Source organism: Elaeis guineensis, chromosome 12 (genome assembly GCF_000442705.2).
Source record: "Elaeis guineensis isolate ETL-2024a chromosome 12, EG11, whole genome shotgun sequence".
NCBI classification, from domain to species: domain Eukaryota; kingdom Viridiplantae; phylum Streptophyta; class Magnoliopsida; order Arecales; family Arecaceae; genus Elaeis; species Elaeis guineensis.
Window position 1 is genome coordinate 23,396,571 of NC_026004.2, and position 22,702 is coordinate 23,419,272.

The 22,702-nt window shown below is 42.8% G+C and overlaps 1 non-coding gene and 1 pseudogene across 1 annotated transcript; one reads left to right on the plus strand and one right to left on the minus strand.

Moving 5' to 3' along the window:
- Positions 1-623: 623 nt before the first annotated feature.
- Positions 624-704, minus strand: TRNAL-AAG (transfer RNA leucine (anticodon AAG)). Its single transcript has one exon. It is a non-coding gene; the product is annotated as a tRNA-Leu (tRNA).
- A 12,918-nt stretch (positions 705-13,622) lies between these two features.
- LOC105054667 (transcription initiation factor TFIID subunit 14b-like) lies at positions 13,623-22,341 on the plus strand (annotated as a pseudogene).
- The last annotated feature ends 361 nt before the right edge of the window (positions 22,342-22,702 follow it).

A 22,702-nucleotide genomic window follows, 5' to 3' on the forward strand; every position in this document is an offset into this window, starting at 1 on the left:
AATTTGAAAACAAATAAAATTAAAAAATATAAAATAGAAATGCCAATCATATTTTCTAATCATAATTTTTAAAACATTAAAATTTAGATAGAAACAAATTTTAGAAAAGGATAGTCAGAGAAGTAAATGAAAACATGTATGCACTTGTAACAAAATTCTAAAAAAAATAAAAGCCATGTAAAAGTAATCAGCTTTTAGAATACCAAAATTTGAAATAAAAATTTAAACTAAAAGATTGAAAAGGGAAATTTAATCAGATTTTTAATTCTAAATCTTGACACAATGAATTATAATTGAGAATATAAAAATATAAAAATGAATTGAAAAAATTATTGGGAGCAAAATTTGAAACCACGTCAACCTTAGTTCCTTAGACCCAGTTGATCATTTAAAATGCTAAACAATACATTTGAAATAAAAATAAAAATTAAAAACTGAGAAGAGACATGCTAATCAGATTTTCAAAATCCAATTTTTAAAACAATAATTTTAAAACCAATGAAATAAAATTCTATCATAGAACAATAATTTTTTAAGGAATAATGAAATTAAAATTCCAATTTTAAAACAGCAGCCTTAAAAAATATTTATTTTAAAATAATTGAATTAGAAAAATAGGCACGTGTTGAGAGTGGGATTTGAACCCACGCCCTTTCGGACCAGAACCTTAATCTGGCGCCTTAGACCAACTCGGCCATCTCAACACTATGTCTTGGGTATTATCAAATCTATAAATTCATCTTGGGTCACTTCTCATGCTCGAATTCCTGCTAAATTGTTCCCTAAGCTGCAATTGAGAACCAGAGAACTCTCCAAATTAATGAGATCAAGTGTTGGTACGATGATCTGAATATATGGATAGATAGAATGGGCTTGATAAGAAGTAAGCAGAGAACTGTCTGGATGGTGGCCTTATTCTCCTCACATATCCCAATAACTCCTTTTAGTACCTCGTTTTGCATAGGATATCATCCTACATCACAAGGATCAAAAGAGGCTGCATTCCTGAGAAGTTTCTCATTTTCCCTACGTCTCCCTCTTAAAAAGCAAAAAAGAAAAGAAACAATGCAGGGCCCAATGACTAAAGCCAAGAATAAATGTAGTATGCTGTAATTAATGGCCTGGAAGGACTTAACACAGAGTACCTACAAGTATGGAAGGGCTTACACTGAGGCATTGAGCTTCAGCAAACTGGATCTAGAGGAAAATACTCGCCACTTGGAGCTGAAGTTTAGAGTTACCTTTTTTGATTCTAAACACTAGCATCAAAAAATTAAGCGTTGAAAGATATTCCAGTTGGTTAAACCAAGGGCCAAAAGAAAGATACAAGAGTCTACCAACCAATTGCTCTACCAAGTATATATATGGGAAGTGAAAACCACTGATGCTATAAAAAATAAATAAATAAATAAAAACTCTTCTGATTGATGCCCTTGTGATCTAATAAAATGATCCTCTACTTTTCAGAAGAAAATATTTATTTTATCAATAATAGAAGAAAAAAATATTGATGAGACTTAACTGTTTCAGACTGAAGAATTATTTCACATGGAAAAGTAACTAATCTGAGTTCTTCTGATTATATATATTGCCATTACATCAAAATTGTTTACAGCATCAAACATCACAGAAAACTCGACATGTTGCATTCTGTGGCTACATGGACGTGGTTAGTGATCACCCAGCTTGTTATTATTATCTCATGAGCCATTCATATGAGAAATGAGAGTTTTGAAGGCATCTTCACTGCATGGAACTCTTAAACAGCCCATCAGCTGGTCGAATCCATATTCTTCTTCAGCTTCATGGAGCAGGTCTTGGAACAAAGGATGATTCAGGTATGATACTTGTTGTGGCCAATTCCTTCGTCACTTGATCGTCGAAGACGCGCACCTGCAAAGAAAGTCCTCACTGACCGAAGATGCCTCCGGCGGAGACCCTCCGATGCTTAAGTCAGAGAGGAGACTGGGCAACAGTGAAAAAATCAGGAGCTCAGCGAGAGAGAAAAAGCTTACCAAAACTATTGTCTAACCCCGTTTTATAGTAGAATACGGCATGGTCCCACCATTAATGGTGTAGACAACTGAAAGTTTGTCAAATCGTCGGGGGCTATCAAATCATCGTGGGTTGTCAAGTTATTGGAATTAATCCATGTCCTTTGCAGGACAATGCCCTATGGCGGTCGTACAGCATGTCCTTGGCAGGACAACAGTCCATAGTAGTTGTACGGCGTTTGGACGGACTGGCCAACTGTATGTCGGTATTTGGTTGCCGGGACATCGGGTGATGACTTGAAAACACCGTCAGTTGATCTGGTGCCTTGTGGAAGTCGGACGTCGGCTGTCACCCCCGACAGCGAGTCGGTGATATGGGTTCGACTGTTCGACCGGTTGGAAATAATATTGATCTGTTTGGCCGGCATACCTTTAGTCGGATATCGTTGGCAGTCATTGTCGGAGTCGTTTGTCTGCCCGATGGGTAGAGTCGGGCGTCGGTCGGACCGTTCCGAGGATAAATCGGTATATAGGGATCAGCCGGTATATCCCAACAGTTGCCCCCCCGCTCCTGAGTTTGATGTCGTGTTGGCCCGCATTACCATGTGGGCGACGGCCTCGGGCGAAAGGAGTGATTTTTCATCACGTCATGCCCTGACTCTGACGACTGTACCAACAGACGATCCGGTGTCAGACGTCTCATCGGGAATGCAAACCGCCATCGGTTAATTAATTTCGAGATGCGGTTTTTCCGTCACGTGTCAAGGGGCTATTGGGCCAGAACCGTTCGCGCGGATGGAGACGACGTGGCTTGATCTGGGGTAGGTGCGTCGAACTGTCGGACCAAGGAAGGGCCCAGGCGCTGCAACGTGTCAACATCTGAGAAACCCTCGTTCGGCATGCTTTCATCTCGACCGTCGAAGGGCCTTGTATATATGCGGCCACTCATATCCAAAGCTTCACTTTTTACTACCTTGTTTCTGGCGCTGAGGTCCTGTCGAGTTGTCTCCCAGTCCCAGGTAGTTGTTTCCGTCCTCCTTCTTTGAAAGCTCTTCTCGAAGCTTTTCATTCTTATCCCTTTGCATTTTTGCTCCCTTTGCATTCTCCTTTTTATTCTCTTTTCTTGGGGCTAGCGTTATGGCTAGAACCTCTCCTCGAGGAAGTCAGTCGGAGAACCCGACCGATGATTTTCGGTCAACCCCGAAGGTGGAGGCTTCTTCACTTTCGGGGCCGAACGTCGAACGACTTAGGGAACAATATGGTATCCTGGAGCAGTTCTGACTTTTCTCCCCTGGGGCTAAGGGTCGGGTTAACAACCCACCTCCAGGCTAGGTGGCCTTTTATGTTGAGGACCTTCGAGCAGGTCTTCGCTTTCTGATTCCGGAGTTCGTCCGGAATGTCTTGGATTATTACGGACTTTGTCCGGCGCAACTAGCACCGAACTCAGTCTGATTAATAATCAGCTTCGCTTTGTTGTGTCGGCTTTTGCCGACCTTTTCCTGCATCTCTCTCTTTCGGGCATTCTTCATCCTCTGACCCCATCCGAAAGCTCGAGGTTGGTGGTTCTTCAATCTCCAGAAGGGCCTTTCATTCATTACCGATCTTCCATCGTTGATCCACGGGTGGAAGAATCAATTTTTCTTCACTTCTTCTTTGTTACCCTAGGGGTTTCCTTCTTGCTGGGATGATCCTCGAACTCAGCCAAACGAAAATAGTCGGGTGGAGGCAGAAGATCGAGAGGACTTTCACCGACTGAAGGATATGTCGGTGCCGAAGTAGAGAGAGCTTGTCACCGAGCAAGCTCTCTATGACGCCGGCCTAAGTTCGGTTCTCCGCTTAGGTACAATTCGGTCTATCGATCGTCTTTTGACTTTTTCATCCATCTTCGGACTTGTGCTAATCTTTCGTTGAAATTGCAGGCATGCTACTGAGAGTAAGGCTAACAGATACCGATATTCGGCAGCACGCGGCGAGAAAGAGACCGACGCCCGAGGTCGGACCTTCGCGGCCACCCAAGAGGCCCCAGACATCATCCCCGACTGCCGTTGCGATGGCGGCTGTGCAGCCTGACACCGAACGAGCATCGGGCTTTGAACCAGTTATCGCCTTATCGATGCCGGCGGTGCCACCTGAGGCACCGTCTGAGGAAGGGGCGACGGAGGGGGCAGTCGAAGGAGTATCGATGGCCCCGCCTGTGAAAGAGGTTCGGATCGAAGCACATGAGCCCGAACGACCTGCGGCGGCTCCCATCGCGCCCTCGGGAGGAACTCAGTCGAGTTCAAGCTTTCCAACCTTCTTCGATCTCCGGGCCTGGGCGACTGATCGGGGGAAGGCTCCGATGGTGCCGGTGGACGACACAAGGTCGGCGGATCGCATCGCGTCGTCCGACGTTCGGGTTCTCAAGGGAGCGTTGGCCCTGGCCAACCACAATTTGGCCAGGAGGTTGTGTCAGGCAACCATTCTCCTGGTCGATCGGGAGCTCTTGAAGAGTCGGCAGATGATCGAGATACTCTCTTCCTTCTACCCAACCATGATCGGGGTGAGTTCTTCTTTTTCTTTCCTCTCCATTATTATTTTCATCATTTTATTTTTTTGACGACCGGCCTTCTACTTGCAGTTGATCTACACCATGTCCAAGTTGGAGGTCGGGTATCGAAGGTTCGGCGACATTCAGACGGCCTGGAAGGATAGGGCAAAAATCACTGAAGCCGAGAAGGCGATGCTGGTGGAACAGCTGAAGCTGTCGGTCGATCGCGAAGCCAGGCTCGAGGAAGAGATTTTTCGATTCACCGACGGTCTGGCTGCCTTGGAGGCCGAACTTCAGTCGGCCCGCGAGCAGGTCAAGCGCAAGACCCGTTTCGCTCATCGGCTGCGGCGTGAGCGGGATGGTTGCATTAGTGAGCTCGAGGTCGAGCGCGAACAACTTCGGGTCAGTCTAAAAAATCTGGCTAAGGTCGAGGAGAACCTATCCTCCACCCAAGCCGACGCTGACATAGTGATGGCGGAGGCAGAGTCGGCTAAAGAGGCGTTAAGCTGGGTGGTGTAGGACTTCCGCGGCTCGGACGAGTACCGGGAGGAGCTTCTCGAGAGCGGCTTCGCCTCCTACCAAGTGGGGTACGAGGATGCTCGGGATGCAATTCAGCGGCTGCATCCGAAACTCAACCTGAGCAGCATCATCCCTCCGGGGTCGGAGGATCAAGCCGCAGAGGAGGAAGCCGACCCAATATCGGAGGATCAGACGGCTGCGGAGGAGGTCGTCCCTGGGCCGATGGAATGAGCTACCGAAGGTGAGGTGGCTCCAACCTCCGATCCCACTCTAACCCAAGCGAGTACACCGATCGCTCCCGAACTCTTCCCGATGCAGGAAGTCGATTCCGATGAGTAGTCAGAGTGTCTGCTTCGTCGTTTTTATTTTGTTTTTATTTCGCCTTTGATACTTGTAATCGGGCTTCGGCCCAATTTTGTAAGTCTAACTTCAACTAAATAAAATCGAAGACTTTTCGAATATTCTCTTGCATGTGGTTCAAAGTGTATGTCTTGCCGAGACGTCCCCGAGTGTATAGGTCGTAGCTCCGACATACCTCGTTAGGACGTTTGGTAGGATCCAGCGTAGTTAATCAAGATAGTCAGTAGCGTATGCCAGCTAAGGACAGAGCAAGCCCCGATCGCAGACCGACGTTCTGACTGTCATACAGGTTGTGTAGGATCCGATGGTCGAGAGTCGTTCGATGCAGTTAGCTTGGGTGTTGACTGCAGGTCGACTGCAGGTCGAGAGTCCGTCGCCCAGACCTTGGTCGGGCGTGCACGTCGAGTTGAGCATCAATCAATCTCTGAACGTAGCTCGTTGACATGATTATTCCGTAGAATCTGATAGTCGAGTAGTGTCCGACGTATTTGGTTAGGATAACGATGACAAGTCGAATATCCATTGTCCGATCCTTGGTCGGGCATATACGTCGGGATGTATAATAAATGGTGGCAAGCCGAATATCCTTCAATCGATCGTGACCAAGTCGGTATGTCGCAAGTGCGATCGTGGTTGTCTTGGCATTTTGTCCTTCTTAGTTGAAGCTAAGTCGGCAAGTTAGTCAGCCGCGTTGATCGAGAGTCGACTGTGGAAGAAGCGCGGCTTCAACTTAGAGAGGTTTCATCGTCAGTGCTGGCCTTCCGTTAGTGTAGACAGAACGGTTCTCGTAAGAGTTTGATGTATCATCGACGATCGGGCCATAGGTTCCCAATGAAACGTTGGGCCCAAGTCGGGGCGTCAGGGCTCATACTTCTGGCGAGGGCCGACCCTCGGCAGAGAGTCGAACTTTGTAGACTCTGGGGCTTTGAAATTGAGTTGTATTCCGAACAAGGGCATACAGAATTCACTGATGGTATAATTTCAGGTTGTCGGCATTCCAAGTCTGGGGAATGGTCGTCCCTTCCAGGGTCTCAAGTCGGTAGGCACCCGGCCTGCAGGTGTCCGCTATCTTGTAGGGTCCTTCCCAGTTTGGGGACAGTTTCTCTTGATCCTGAGGCTTCGAGACTTTCGCCTTTTTTAAAATCAGGTCTTCAGGTCTGAAAAAATTATAGTATCGGACCACTCTTTGTCGGTAGGAAGCCATGCGGAGTTGAGCCTCGCATCGAAGCTTGGGTAGGAGGTCCAAGTCAGCTCTCTGACACTCAAAGTTGCCTGGTTCACAGTACTGCTCAACTCTAGTCGATGGTAGCCCGATCTCAAGTGGGACCATTACCTCCGTCCCATAGGACAAATTGAAAGGAGATTCTTCGGTCGGAACACGGGGCATCGTTCGGTACGCCCATAAGATCGAGTGCAATTCCTCAACCCAGAGGCCTCTGGCTTTGTTCAGTCGAGTCTTCAATCCATGCAGAATGGTTCGGTTGGTTACTTCGACTTTCTCGTTGGACTGTGGATGTCCGATCGAGGTTAGTTTGTGCGTGATATGAAATCTTGCACAGAACTCTTTGAAGTCATGGTTGTCGAACTGTCGTCCATTGTCGGTGATGATAGTGTGTGGCAGTCTGAATCTGGAGATGATGGACTTCTGGATAAAGTCTTCCATCTTATGCTCGATTATTTGCGCCAGGGGTTCGGCCTCCACCCACTTGGTGAAGTAGTCGATTGTGATGACTATGAACTTCTTTTGGCCAGACGCTGGAGGAAAAGGACCGAGTATGTCGATTCTCTATTGAGCGAAGGGCCACGGGATGACAATGAAAGTCAGCTGGTTGGTGGGCCGGTGTTGTATGTTGGCGTACTTTTGACATGGCCCACACCTCCGAACCAAATCAGTCGCATCTTTTTTCAAAGTGGGCCAGTAGTAACCTTGCCGTAGGATTTTGTAGGTCAGGGATTTGTCCTCCAGGTGACTTCCACAGATCCCTTCATATACCTCTCTGAGTGCGTAGTCTGCGTTCGTCGGTCCCAGGCACTTTAGCAAAAGAAGGGAGAACGACCTTTTGTAGAGTCGCCTGTCCATCATTACATATTGGGAGGCCATCCATCGAAGTTGCTTGGCTTCCGTGGGGTCTTCGGGGCTGGTTCCGTCAGCCAGATACTGAACGATCGGATCCATCCAGCTTAGCTCGGTCGTCAATTGTAGCACCTCCTCAGCTTTATCGATGCTCGGTTGCTCGAGACTCTCTACGAGTGTCCGACCCAAAGCACCGTAGGCGGATGTCGCAAGCCTGGAGAGTGCGTCGGCCTGAGCATTCTCCATCCTGGGAATGTGGGAGATCTCAAAATACTTGAGGTGCGCCATGAGATTTCTCACCTTCTGGAAGTATTTCGCCATGGTCGGATCCCGCGCTTCGAATTTACCTCTGACTTGCCCCACAATCAGCTGGGAGTCAGAGAAGACTCTGAGGCTGTCGATCCCGAGCTCCTTCACCACTCTCAAGCCAGCGAGAAGTACTTCATACTTGGCTTGATTATTAGAGGCTTTGAAGTTGAATCGGAGGGCGTACTCAGTAACTATTCCCTTCGAGTTGGTAAGCAGAAACCCGGCCCCGCTCCTTTGAGCATTGGAAGCTCCATCTATGTGTAATACCTAGGTTGACCCGAAGTTATATTCAGAGGTCGCAGCTTCTTTGGAGCTCCCGTCTTCCGATATTTGGTCGGTTGTCGGACATTCTGCAATGAAGTCGGTTAGGACTTGGGCTTTCAAAGCAGGTCGCGGTCGGTACTGGATGTCGAACTCGCTCAGCTTCACCGTCCATTTCGTCAGTCGTCCTGATATGTCGGGGCGATGCAGGATCGCCCTCAGGGGTTGGTCGGTGAGGACCACGATGGCGTGCGCTTGAAAATACGGACGGAGTCGTTGCACTGATATGACCAAGGCAAATATCATCTTCTCCGCTCTTGAGTACCGAGTTTTGGCTTCGTGGAGCACTTTGCTGGTATAATATATGGGTTGGTGAGTTCAGCTCTCGTTCTTCCGGACGAGTATCGAACTAACCACCTTTGGGGCGGTAGCCAAGTAAAGATACAATATTTCTCCGACCTCGGGCTTTACAAGCAGGGGTGGAGAAGTCAGATATTTTTTCAAATCTTCGAAGGCCTGCTGGCACTCATTCGATCAAGAGAAGTCCTTTGTTTGCCTCAGGATTTTGAAGAACGGGAGGCATCTCTCAGCTGACCGAGAAATGAATCGACTGAGTGCGATGATCTTTCCATTGAGCTGCTGTACTTTCTTTTTGGTGTTCGAGTGCCGCATGTCGATAATCGTCTTTATCTTCTCGGGGTTGGTCTCAATTTTGCATTGAGAAACGAGAAATCCGAAGAACTTCTCCGAAGTTACCTCGAAGGTGCATTTGGTCGAATTTAGCTTCATCCGATGTCGTCGAAGTATGCAAAAAGTTTCTTCCAAGTCTTGGACATGATCTGAAGCCTGTGCGCTCTTCACTAGCATGTTGTCCACGTACACCTCCATGTTGCACCCGATTTGAGCTTTGAAGACCTTATTGACGAGTCACTAATAGGTGGCTCTGACATTCTTCAGACCGAAGGGCATCACTCTGTAACAATAAAGGCCCTTGGCGGTCACGAAGGCCATATGCTCTTCGTCCTCGAGCACCATCTGGATCTGGTTATATCCGGCAAAAGCATCCATGAAGCTGAGCAGTCGATGATCGAACGTCGCATCCCCCCGCACCCCCCAATGAGGTCAATGGTGGGCTTCGGGCATGGGCCTATCGGCCCATGCCCTCCGCTACCACTACAGACCTCCCAAAATATTTCATTCAGGTCGCAACGCGGGCTTTTCAGATTGGGTCATAGTTCGAGCCCATAAAAGATATCCAAAATTCAAGCCACATTAACAATCTTTCTAACCAAGAATCAGATGTAGGTGATTCGATCAAAGAATCATGAAGTATGAAGTGGAATCAAGACCAAAATCAATCAACAGGTTCATCAATAGTAGGTTTCGAGGGTATTTGACATGATTGGGGTGGGGTCCGACATCTTGCACGAATATCAAAGCAATTTCAGATTTTTTTGGGAACATCATCTTATGTTCGTACATGGGCCATTGAAGAGAAAGACATGACTCAGTACAAGATCCATAGATCTTTTTAGAGAGAGAAAGTGGATGAAGAGAGAGAAAGTAGAGAGAGAGAAAGTGGAGAAATTCTTCATATTTTTCAAAAGAAAAATTTATGATCAAGATCATCAAGCATCATGTCATGGTAACTCCATAGGGATTAATGGTGATCAGATTTATAAATATATGGTAAGAGCCAGACTTGGATCGACAAACTGCATAGATATTAAAGCGAATTCAGATTTTTTTGAAAAGATCATATCAGATTCATAATAGGGTCCATGGGTACGATAGAGAGAGAAAGAGAGAGAGGATAGAGAGATAGGAGAGAGAAAATCCTTTTTTCTCTTTTTTTTTTCTTTCTTTTCTTTTCTTCTTCTTCTTTCTTTTCTTGACCAAACAGAGGAGGGACACGAGGAAGGGGGGTGCCTTGGTGGCTTGTGCTCTAGTGAGGTGCGGCGGCACGATCGGTGGTTCGACAGCGGTGACCGACGGTAGTGGAGTTAGAGATGGCCGACGGCGAGGTTCGGCCAGCGTGAAATTATGAAAAAAATCATTTGAAAAATAGGGCATCCTTTTTTTCTCGATTTCCGGCAAAGTCGGCAGCCGGCAGTAAGATCTGGGGCCACAGGAGAAAGGGAAGAGAGAGAGAAGAAAGGTTGGAGCCTTACCTGAGCTCCGATGGCGTCTCCGGCCTCAGTTTTCCAACGAATATAATAATCGGAGGCCGTGGCTTCAACGGAGAAAAGAGGGAGGAAAATTGTCGGTGTTCACCGTAGGTGGCTTTGGAGGAGGGAGGGGAGATTTTATAGAGTGGAGGAGAGGCCGAATCCTTCTCGGATTTAACTTCTTCTCTGATGAGGTCGCGCGGAAGAAGACTCCCAGTGGGAGTCTTCAATGTTTCTCTTTTTTTTTTTTTTTTTTTTTTTTTATCTCTTTGGCTGCTTTGAGATTTGGATTATCACACAAATTTATATGCAGACCCCCCTAAAATATGAAATAAATGACCATGGCTTCAAATCCAGCTTATCTTCTCTAAAATCTAGATCTAGTCTTTCACTGCAAGTTGGTCTTTAAGGGCAGAAAATATTAAAATATCCAGAAGAAAAGTGGCTATTACGTTACAAGGGAGGCGGTTGAAGATTATAATTAGTTGGGCCTTCATCTCTGGGGAAATTTGATTTGGAATGGAAGGGATGGGGGTACATATTTCCAACTTAGAAAACATGAATGGCTGAGCATTATAAGCTATCACTGAAGTTTCTGTGCACATATGTATGATCCTTAGCAGTCGTCTTTGCCTAAAATACTAAGACATGCATGGGAATGAGGTTATGCCAATTGAGAACTTGGCTAAATCAGGAAAAAAACCAATCTTACATAGTAACCAAAGGTGTTACAAAAGTCATTTTGTTGTTTATGTGGCTAGTGGTTCCAAACGTCCAAATTGGAGGGTCTTTTTCCCAATACATGCCAAGAAGAGTAGAGGGAGAAATAGGCATCAGAATGAAGACCTCACTATTCCCTGAACAGAGGACTTTGATGCTCAGTGCGCACTAATTACATGCATTCTTTTTTTTTTTTTTTTTTTTGCTGTCCTTCATTGTTATCTTCATTAATTCATTCTATAGTGCTTTATATTTCTTTGCTCATTCTCTGCATTTCATTTGACTGACCTTTGGAGTCTTAAAAGAGTGAACTGTCAAAAGGGTATGTGGAAGGTATAGAATTTACATCCCAAGACAGGGAAGATTGCTTATACATTAATGAAATAATCAACCAGGTTTTTTTAAGTAAATAAACAATTCTTCTGATTTTTACAGCCCAAGCTGTACATTTTTCTTCTCATATCATCATAATATATGCTCTCAAAAACATATCACCTTGAATTTCAGAAACCTCTAATTAGATCCTTAGAGTTTCACTTGTGTTTTAATGTCATTTTTCTCATTAGTTTTGGCCAATTTTTGGTGTCGAAAAGTTGCACATAATACACGTGGTATTCTTTTTCTTACTAGCATCATTGTTAACATATGGATGATGATATAGCATAATGAAATTTTTTTTTTTTTTTTTCAATGATACGGTATATAGATGATGACGTAGTATATAAGTAATGACACAGTGCAAAATACATATCATAGTGGAATTTTCGATCCAAAAGTGTCCAACCGTTAAATGGCATTTCAATATCTATATGCTACATCATTATCTATATATCTTAAATTATATTTTTAACTCTCTGAGTTTCATAAATATTTTTATATAGTTATTATAATTTAAAAATCTATAATTATATCTCTTGATTTTCAAGTGTAATTTAATATAGCCTTTTCAGTCGGTTCAGACCATTTTCTGACATAAGAATGCTCAGGAACATCTGATTAGCACCTATTTGCCATCCTTCCTCCTCCTTAGCCTCTTCTTTATCTTCAGCATCCAACCTTCTCCTCCTCGTCTTCCTCCTCTATTCTTAAGACCCAGACCCCCATCCACCCCTTCTCCTCCTCCTCCTCCTCCACCCTTGGCGATGACCAAATCTTTTGCCCTTGTAACAACCCAGCCCTCCTGCCTCCTCCTTGAGCAAGCATCCTCCTTTCGATCTACCTTCGATATAGCGTTAAGCCTGCTCCGTCTTCATCATGATGTTGAGTCCTTGCCCTCCTTCTATTGTTAAGCCTGCCATCACCTTCTTCCAATCGAGCTTGTCATCACCTTCTTCCAGTCGAGCCTGCAACTACATAGCCTTCCACCTTTCTCTCTCTATATATTATTATACTTTGGCATTCTTTTTCTTGCCATATCATCACCCATATTCCAACAGTGTTGCTGGCAGGAAAGTGAATGTCATGTATGCATCATATGCAACTTTTTGGTATCGAAAATTGGCCAAAAGTAACTAGAAGGATAATGTTAAAATACAAATAAAACTCTAAGGACCTAATTAGGAGTTTTTGAAGTCCAAGGATGAGTTAAAAACACCGTCTATCCATAGAGGACTAAAACCATAAATTACCCAAAATTTTGTGTTCCGGTAGGGCTGGAGGTGGGCTTGGGCCGACCTAAGGCCCATCGGGCCAGACCAGCTTCGGGTCGGATTTCAGACTTGGCCCAAAGCTATTTAGGCCAGGCTCAGGTCAAAAAAATAGGATCCATTTTGCTTTCAGGCTAGGTTCGGACAAATCTTTTGCCCGGCTCGAGCCCAACCCGAAGTTCAGCCCATTTACTTTTATGAGTTAGCTCGAGCCTGATTCCATGCCGCTTTTCTTAATTTTTATGAGTTATCCCGTGCGTCCGTTTCTGTTTGATAGTTCCGACTCCACCTTCTATCTTCTAAACTTCCCCATTTGATACCCTAGCCCCCCTGACCGTGGACTGTGGTCCTCGTTCATCCACCGGCCATTGCTTTCTTCATCTTCTCCGACGATGCTCGTCGGGTTTAGGCCATCGCCATCTTCATCTTCTCTGATGGCGTTGAGGCCTTCTCCCTCGACCGTCGTGCCCACCTTGACTCTTTCTCCAAGGCCTTCTTTGAGCTCCCATCGGAGACCCTCACTGCTGGGGACGAGATTGTGACCGTCGCCCTCGTCATTGCTTCCCTCCCTATCGATAAGCAGCAGAAGGACCAGGTTGAGGAGGCCCCTGAGGAGAAGGATCCATTTGCGCCAACGAGAAGATCAACAAGCCGGGGGCCCTAGTGGGAGGGTTCAAGAAGAGAAAGGATCCGGCCTCTGCTGCAGCAGATCTCACGTTCGCTGCGAAGCTCAGCCACCTCCTTCTCCCTCGTCACGGCCTCCGCGAGGTCCTCCAATTTCTCCAGGAGGTGGTGCTTGTCGAGATCCTCATTCTGGATTCCAACATGATCGCAGAAGATCTTGGAGCACTACCATCGATCGGCCTCAGCATGGTCGCCGCACTTGGAGGCGATCCAACAAGTGGCGGCGGTGGCGGTGTCGTGGCCGGCTGTCAGAATAGATTAGGGCTTAGGATTTTTTTTTGAATTTTTTAAGAGATGGTGTGGGTTGTGGGCTGGCCCAATTGGGTTCGGGTCGGACTCGAATCCGGGCTCGGGCCCGGGCTTGGGCCTGGATCTTTTAGAAAATTTCGGGTCTAAGCCCGGCTTGAAGCTCGAAAAAAATTTCAGATCAAGCTCGGATGGGGGTATAATCTAGCCTGGCTTGTTCCACTTCCAGCCCTATGTCCCGATCATTCTCGACAGAATTCGGCAAAGTAGTCCCTCACCTCCATGGCCAGATTGGGTTAAGTCACAGTTCACCCAACCCCAAGTTCTTCCCGAATCATACCGGATCTGGTTGACCCTAGGCTTCCCACCGTTTCTCATCTGAGCAGCAGACCGGGCGGTTAGAGCGGTCGAACCGTCACGGTTCCAGGTTGAAGCTGGGTTTTATGATTTCCGTTTCAAATTTAACCGACCCGAAGTAAAAGAAAGATTTCAGGTTCGTCTTCTTCTTTTCATTGTTTTTTTTTTTTCCCCCCTTGGAATCGATTACTCTTCTCCTGGCGTTGGTCTGTCTTCGATGCCGCAGACAGCACCGGCAGCGCCGAAGAAGCACGCCGGCGAGCAGCAGCAGCAGCAGCAGCAGCCCGATGCCAACTTTTCAAGGCCGCTAGGGTTTCCGATGACGCCGCCGACTGGAAGGTCTCCCCTCCCTCCAATTCTCCCTTTTATTTCTCCAAAACATAAGACATGGGATAAATCATAAGATACCACTTTGTAGTCCAAATTCTATCAATGAAGATGTGAAGTTGAATATTTTAAGCAAACAAGAGATTCAACTAGAAACATATACATTCGAGCGAGTTCAGCACTGATAATTATGTATTGATGCTTGCCTCAATAGGAGGGCAGTGAGTTATGGTACTGTATCTAGGTAAAGTTGTATTATTAGCTTAATAGATGTTAAATCTTGAAGGAGTTTTACTTTGAAGTTCAAGTCTTCGGAAATGCCAACAAATTAGAAGAAACAATAGGGAATGGAGGTCTGGAATGGGAATTGGAATGGGTGACTCCCATTCCAGCTGCTTGGTTGTGGGGAGTCCCATTCTGATTCCGATTTCGGGGTAGAATGGCAGTGGCCCAATCTATCTAAAACTCAATTCCCATTCTTTCCTATGGATTCAAATTTTCATTCTCATTCCGATTCCGATTTCGATTCTGGTCGTGAATCAAATGCTTCAAAAGATTTGGTCATTCAGATTCCGATTTCAATCCATTCCGATTCCGGTCACGAATCAAGCACCCCCTAACTTGCTTTTCAAGTTGTATGAAAGAATTTTAGTCTCTCTTTCTTATGTCTCCTGAGAATGTGAGCTTTGATGCAATGGTAAGATTGCTCTATTGTGACCTGGAGGCAGCTTTGTGCATTAGGCTGCCCTTTTTTTCCCTTATGTCTCTTGACTACATATAGATGCTAGTTAATTGACTCTCACTTTTTTTTTTTTGATTCATGATTGACTTTAGTTAATGTCATTGATTATATGCAAAGAATTATTGATGGAATGCATGTAATATTGAACCCATTATTAACATTTTTTTTAATTGCATATCTTTTACAACCAATTTAAACAAAAGAAGAAACAAAAAACATAGAGGTAGAATTACATGCGATCTCCTATTTTATTTGGATAGTTTCAGTGGCAAATTTATATATATGTTCATGTGATATCTAATTTTGACTTAATTAGCTTGAAATTGGAGCAGCTATTGAAGTAGATATGGCTTAAACTATGAAACATATTAAGAAAAAGGAAAAATAATTTAAACAAAGAACTTGAGAGCATTTAAGAAGCATCAATGTATGTTGCGATTTTATATTTAAGAAGGGAAAAAGTAATCTACATATGAGGTTTCATTTTTTTAAATATAATAAAGAACATGTGGTATGTGGACTTACATGATCAAAATGGCTTTATGCAATTAAATGTGCTCATATTATGATATTAATAAGAACAGCAATACTAATTATAGGAATAGCAATGATGAAGATAATAATAAGAACTACTATGACAATCATAGTGACACAAACTTTACTAAGTGTGATACCATAAGTAGAAATTGTTGGCTGCTAATGATATAACCATGCCAACTTCCTGATCTATACTCATCTCTTTTAACAGAAGATGAATTTCTTGTCAATAATTTACATGGATGATTGATGTCTGACCAACATTTCTTACTTCTTTCCCTCTGTAAATTGATTTCCTCTTTCTTTGTTCCTTGAGATTCTTTTTTTTTTTAATTTTTATTCTTCTTTGGAGATTTAGGCTTCTTGTAACCATATATGAGCACGAACTTGAAAATGATTGCTGCTTATCGGTAGGTGGCAACAAAATTAATAACCACATGTTGATCCAAATGTTTCTGCAGATCTGAGTAAGTGATTTTCCAAAATTCTTTTACTGTTCTTTTGGGTCTATGCATGGTGTAAGTTGATTTCGTTTATCCATGAAGAAATAGGGTATACCACTTGTTCTTATTGCTTTTGCGATTCATAGAGGGGGACTTTGATGGTTTTCTTGATATTAAAACAAATGTGACTTTCACATGGATAAGTTAATGATCCTAACCGGATGGATTGCAGGTACATGTGAGCTTTGATAGAAAAGGAGTATGTGATGGATGATTATGATCTCATTAACTAGAAAATTTTTGGATAAATCGACCCAAACTTTTAATTTATGTACTTCTCCTACTTCTCTATCTAATTTATTATTTATGATGGTATCAAAAACATGTAGGTACAAACGAATGTTTCATATAAGTCTAGGTGCATACACTCCCAGCTTTTATTTTCACAATCCTTGTGTTCTCTATTTCAAATGTTTTACTGTGGACAGTGTGTGTGCAAGAGAAGGATAGGTTGGCATCATGTAAAACACACACATATTACAATAATGCCCTTAAGTGGTAGGTAGCAATTAAAGTGGCTACTCAAGCCCTAGGGGTACTTGGGTGCTTAAACAAAGGCCTACATGCTAACCAAGATGTCCTGGTGGCCGCCTACTTGGGACATACCCACTTTGTCCTTGCTATTCAATGCGCACCCCTTGAAATTTCCCTAAAGTAACTATTGATGCAAAGTATCTGGTCCTTGAAGAGGAAGAGGATGCCAATCTTTGAACAGTTGACAAGGTGATGAAGGGGAAGAGCCCTGAGCCACCAAGACAACAAGGGTGATTGAAAAGAGTTCAATAATTCCTAAATTAGTTTTTTTTTTAATTTTCATTGAGCAGCATGAGATTGAATACGGATGTCCTCATCAAGTTCTATAATCTTGTGTAAGCCTTCTATTACAAACTGGGATGTAGAGGAAATACAATGCGATTTAGATGAGAGATCTTTTGTTAAAAGAGTTTAATATTAGATATTTAGTTGCCTTCTAACATGCTCCAAAAAGAAAGTCTGTTTAACCTTTTATCTTATATGATTGTGAAAGAACCATGATATATCCGCTAGTGCCCCCTTCATTTGTAGTTTTTTCATTCAATTTGACATGGTCTTTATGATAAGATTGCATTGTTTTTACAATCAGACTAGAAGACTCAAGGACGTGGAGATCCGCTTTCCAGTTGTATATGGAACAATTTCATTCTGGTTTGGTAAAAAGGCAAGCGAATAAGCCTTGCAGTTTGCTAACTCTTGCTTTGGGTGTAGTTCTCATTATGGGAAGCTGTATATTGTGATGTATAATGTGCTACATCATCTTCATCTTAAGTCAAATAACTATTTGTAAGCTAACATCATGTAAGTTTATTATTAGGGTACAATTCCCACAAATGGACTGTTTATGTTCACAGCACGACAAATGAGGATTCGAGTATGATAGTCAAGCATGCTGTCTTTCAACTGCATCCTAGTTTCAACGATCCAACAAGGGTTGTTGAATCAGCACCTTATGAATTGTCAGAATCTGGATGGGGAGAATTTGAAATAGCTATTACCCTCTTTTTCCACAGTGATGTTTGTGACAAGCAGCTGGATCTGTAAATTTCTTGCAAAGATCATCAAATTTTGTCAAATGTTTTCATTTGTTTGTTTTTCATGCTTACATGCAACTTGCGCTAATACTTTTTGAGATATCACTAACTAAAGTTGGATCCTGAGGATGATAATGGACCCCAGTCTACAAAAAGGCCTGTTGTTGTGGAAGTATATGATGAAATAGTCTTTTCTGAGCCTACCGAGGCATTTTTTTTCTCCATGTCCAAAATCATCCAGCTGCAATTGTTCCAAGGCTACCTGCTGGTCTAAACTTACCACCACCAGGTATAATTTTGCTTTCTTTTTCCACTTTGTGATAAAGTTCTCAAGAAATTAACTGCCTTCTTAATTTTTATAGGTCCTGTTGAACATGTGAATGAAAAGGAAAAAGGTGATACCAAAGATCACTCACTAAGTCAGTGGTTCATGAATTTCTCTGAGGCAGACGAGCTATTGAAACTTGCAGCTGCTCTCATCAGCAGGTAAGAACTAAATCTTTTTTTTGTTTAAAAAAATTTGCATACAAATTATTCTTTTAGAAACATGATGCATAGATGACTTTGGTTCATACAGCTGTAGTAGCGTTTATTCTGCATCTCTATACACATACCCTCATCTGAAATGTCTGTGCACTGGAGAAATTAAACCCTAAAATCATGATCATGACATCAATAACAGTGTTATGTGTCTATGATCCTAACAATTGAGACCAGTTCTACAACATGCTGGAAACAGGTCCTTGTTTTCTCAGATGAATACAGGATTAAAAATCTTAATAATGAATAAAACAATGTTGTTACTTCATGTTCTCTAAATTCTGGATAGTGCATTTGCATTAGGAATAGAGCTGTTGGCAAATGAATGTTAGATTGTGTGTTTCTTATTTTAGTCTATAAGAGGTTTGTTGAGTGCTGCGTTATAGGATTTAAAAAACACCCCTCCCATGATCAACAGACAAATTATAAACGGGATTTAGACCAGAATTTAGTTGATTGGATAAGCCTTGTTGAGTCTGGTTATCGGGAAATATGTCATGTGGAACACACAATCCTTGGTCGGAATACAAGATGAAACAATTTGCATCAGCTACCTGTGTGCTAAGATAACTGTCAGAAGAGTCCTAGCAATTGTAGATATTCCTCCATCAACTTCCTATTAAATTGATTTTATGCTCATGAATATGTTATCTTGGTTTGCAGTTATAATTGATCACACGTATTTGCTAATAGATGAAGTAAAACTAGTTTTCAGAAATTTGCTGTTATAAAGCTGACTTGCTCATGAGTTTTTGTTGTAGGCTGCTGTTATGTACTCAGACCTACATGTAACCAAGCATGGGCCAGATTCCCACCCATAGCAACTTGGACATAATCTAGACTAGCTTCAACTAGTTCGACCCAGCTGTCATCTCTTCTCATCTGACTGAGGTGATTAACTGAAGAGATGGTGGGTGAAACTTGGACCGATGGTTGACAGGTGGAAATATATGTGTCACCATGTGTAAGCCCCTCATCCAACTACCTTATCCATCCCCTTTGTAGAAGAGATTGAGAAAGGAATAAGGCTGGGAACTGGGTAGACTTGTTAAAAGAGAGGAAAAAATGATCGCTTTTTGTCTGGGCTGATAAAACGTGATCATCAAGTCACTGGACCATGGGCTTAAAGAGCAATCCTCTTCTCTGACATCTGTTGCAGACAGATAAGGATGTATAAATAAGTCATGGCTTATCTTCGATTGGCAAATGAGACTTGAATTTGGGATTTGTTCGCAACTACTATCTTCTTCTTCTTCTTTTTGTGTGTGTGTGTGTGTGTGTGTGTGTGTGTGTGTGTGTGTGTGCGCGTGTCTGGAAAGTTTACTCATCAATGGGCATATTCTTAACAAACAAGGTTTGTATTTTGTACCGTAACTTGTGTTGGATGCATTGGTTATGACAAATATCCTGGATCCCGGGCATGCTTTGGGTGGCAAAATTGTAGGCTAATAAAATTTAGTGCAAAATTAGAGATGACTGCACCTAATATGGTAATATCATAGCCACCATGTAAATATCAGAGTTAGAATAGATCAAGCATGCTGAAATAGTGTAATGGGTTTTTGTTTTTTTTTCCTTTTCTTTTCTTCTCTTTCTTTTCCCTTCTTTTCTGGATACAAATAACTGTATGCTGGGTTTTATCCAATGCCCGGAGTAAAGCCTGCCAATGGTTGGGTTTCCATCATTTCTTTCATTTCGGCTTTTGTACCTTGCAAAGACAGTCCTGGGCTTGGTGTATCATAGATTAATGTCCTTAGAATAGTGCAACACATTCATACATATCAAGCTACATCTGTCTAATGTCAGAAAAATGTTTTCGTAACCTAACTTGCACTGGTTTGATCTTTGAGAGGGACTCAGGTTATGGTGAACAGCTACACTATCATGGTGGTGAGGAAATGTGTGTTAGAGAGACGGGGATTTTTAGAGAATGACAAAGGGGAGTAAATGGAGCAGCATTGTGGTGGTTGGATAGTGGAATTGACAGAGAGGGCAATCATGATGGTAGATGGTAAATGGGTGGTCAAAGTGTAGTAGGGTAAAATCAAAGGAGACTGTTGAAGTATGGCAAACTCATTGCTAGAGCATCGGTGAGGGGTATTTGGTTTCATTTCTTCCTTTTTTTTTTTTTTGTTGCGTGGGGTTGGGTTTGATAGACTTGGCATCGCAGATCTGTTTACATCCATAATTGGCCTGTGAGCCATCCCATAATATGGGACAATCTACTCTTTTCTCACCCTTAATATATTTATAGGAAAGTCCACTGCTGTATCATTAGGATTCTTTCTTCATAATTATTTTGCTGCGTAGCATGTTTTTAATCACTGAGAAATTCACTTTACGTTTTTATGACTAATGAATTTTCTGAGAATTTTCATTGTTCTTACTGAATGGTTATCTCTACTATTTAAAAGGGAAAATCTTTGGTGGCTTGACTTCCTATGTAGCTAGAATCCTCTTTTCACTTTCAATCCTTTTTTTTTTTCTTTTGTTGATTGTAGCTAGACTCTCTTATCCTGGATTCTGGACTATAATTTGGGAGTGGTGGTGATCTGTGGAGACTTTCAAGATATGGCAAGCAGAGGAAACAAGATCTGTTGGTCTCTATCTCATTTCCAACCATATGTCTAACAATGCCTATTGGTAGATCTTTCTCCACAATCAAGGTCAACTAGCATGAGCACACTGTATGTTTCCAGCTTAGTCATGGGCTCTTGTCTAGTCTAATTGACATGTCGACAAGCTCTCTTCAAGAGCTTCTGTCAAATCTGGTCATCAAGTCATTGAATTCTGAACAACGAACCAAAGTTGCTGGTCCCAAATCTTCGCTTGCGGTATTCGACTAGTCATTTTCATAACATAGGCAGAAACAGCAGGGAAGTTGCATCTTTCCTGCAGCTTCTCAGTCCTTGCTTATCTTGCTTGTTTCATCATTCAATGTCTGGGATTAATTCAGTTGTTCTCAACTACATCCTCCTCTTTTTAAACATTTGGTCACATCTCTATCCATGAGCTATCCTTGTTTTCTGCTGAGATTTCTGGAGTCTCAGCTGTACTTGTCTCTAGGGAGGCAATTACAACCATTCATGCTTCCAAGATAAGTCCAACAAGTGATCATAGCTGTCCATGCTTTCTTTTCATGAATGGAGGAGGATGGAGGTGGCCATTTGCCTCTTTGTTTTTTCCTTACCTTCTTTTTTTTTTTTTTTTCAAAGAAAAATATGGTTGGAATGTCGACACCAGGATTTTAAAACTAGACTTCTGGTAAGTGGAGTGGGATGCCAACCATCTGATCTAAGGCTGGTTGGCATTCACCTCCCTTACTTTGTTGGCAGCACCATCCGAAAGAACACATGCGGCGCCCACTTAAAGAAAGGTCTTCAGCTAGTAACTTGATGGGAAAATGCAGTTAGAAGAACTATGGACTTGTCTTTATATATACACATACATATAGATAAAGATATGAAAATTCATATAAATATACAGACATGTATATGATATGTGTAGGGAATACATAGGATATGCAGCATACTTCTCTATGCCCTCGTGTGGTTTTGGATGCATTGTTCTCTTCTGGTGGAAGACATCAGGACTTGAGGAGAAAATGTGTTTAGATATTACCCACCCATTTCCCATCGACTCAGGAGGAAAGAGAAGATGAAGGTCTCCATGATATTCTGAACACAAACACGGCACATTCTAGTCCTATGAAAATGCAAGAATAAAGATGGATGAGTTCCTGTAAATATCCTTATGATGGTTTAGTGTTTCAGGAAGTGCAAGATGCTGAATTAATCTCCATCCTTGAAAATGGAATGACTTTTGCCAATTATTCTCTGACACAGGTGCAGGCCCACATAGCTAAGCTCAGGAGACAGTTGAGCATGATTGATGGCCTCCCTCAGCAGTCGAAAGCTTCTTCTGGTCAGTAAATTTTGCCAGGTCCTCCCATGAGCAAAAAGTGAAACTGGATTATATGTAAATCCATGCTAGAGGGATTTAATTCCCCTGGTCATATTTTTCTTTTCCTGTTTCTTCCGAGTTGTAATCAATTTTATTAGAGCAGACGCATTTACAATGTTGTGTTTTTTTTTGTGGGGGTGGGGGGGGAGAGGGGCGTATAAGCGTTGGGAACATATATTCCAAGAAGTTTCATAGTTGGCAGATTGAAGTTTTTTTCCTTCAAAATTCATGTATTTAAATCATGGCCTTGTAACAATCAGGCATAATCAAATTGAGGATAAATTTTTTCCAAGATACCTAGATGGGTTATCGAGCTTTATAAGAATTAAATCTGTAAATGTTTGGACTGCTAAATGATCTTGTTTCCAGCATGCCTAGATGGATTTTGGTGCCTTTACATTCTCAGTGCACCACAAAAGTGAAAGGAAAGAGCATTCATTCACATATTTGATATCTTTATGCCCGTAGGCTTAGAACTGCAAAGTTCTACATCTAACAGAACAATGTAAACTAGCAAATGGGTAGAAGTGAAAGTTAACAGCATTGACTTGGTACATACATCAGCTGGGGAACAGTGAGAACTAGATGTCTAGATGGTATTAGCATTAACTTCATGCAAACATCTCCTCGATATTTGTCCAGGTACTCTCAGAAAAG